The sequence below is a fragment of the Nomia melanderi genome, unplaced genomic scaffold, assembly GCF_051020985.1.
Source record: "Nomia melanderi isolate GNS246 unplaced genomic scaffold, iyNomMela1 scaffold0014, whole genome shotgun sequence".
In the NCBI taxonomy this organism is placed as follows: Eukaryota; Metazoa; Arthropoda; class Insecta; order Hymenoptera; family Halictidae; genus Nomia; species Nomia melanderi.
The window spans coordinates 12,751,161-12,752,115 of NW_027475130.1; positions in this window are offsets into that span (position 1 = coordinate 12,751,161).

Genomic DNA, 955 nt, shown 5'->3' on the forward strand with positions numbered 1-955 from the left:
CCGGCCCCATGAGACTGTGGTTTTCTCGGCCCCTGGTGGTCCGGGGTCGTTCCCGCTGCACAGATTCATGCGCCAGGGCCTCCTACAGACAATGCACTTTGATTTATTGCGCTATCTGTAATAGTACACGAGATATCACCAGATATATATTGGATTTTTCCCTGACCCTGAGTGTCCGGCCCCATGAGACGGTGGATGTCTCGGCCCCTGATGGTCCGAGATCGTTCCCGCTGCACAGATTCATGCGCCAGGGCCTCCTGCAGACAATTCACTTTGGTTTATTGCGCTATCTCTAATAGCACCCGAGATATCACCAGATATATATTGGATTTTTCCCCGACCCTGAGGGTCCGGCCCCATGAGACGGTGGTTCTCTCGGCCGCTGGTGGTCCGAGGTCGTTCCCGCTGGCCAGATTCATGCGCCAGGGCCTCCTACAGACAATGCACTTTGATTTATTGCGCTATCTGTTATAGCACCCGAGATATCACCAGATATATATTGGATTTTACCCTGACCCTGAGTGTCCGGCCCCATGAGACGGTCGTTGTCTCGGCCCCTGGAGGTCCGAGGACGTTCCCGCTGCACAGATTCATGCGCCAGGGCCTCCTACAGGTAATGCACTTTGATTTATTGCGCTATCTGTAATAGCAGCCGAGATATTACCAGATCTATATTGGATTTTCCCCTGACCCTGAGTGCCCGGCCCCATGAGACTGTGTTTTTCTCGGCCCCTGGTGGTCCGAGGACGTTCCCGTTGCACAGATTCATGCGCAAGGGCCTCCTGCAGATAATTCACTTTGGTTTATTGCGCTATCTGTAATAGCACCCGAGATATCACCAGATCTATATTGGATTTTCCCCTGACCCTGAGTGTCCGGCCCCATGAGACTGTGGTTTTCTCGGCCCCTGGTGGTCCGGGGTCGTTCCCGTTGCACAGATTCATGCGCCAGGGCC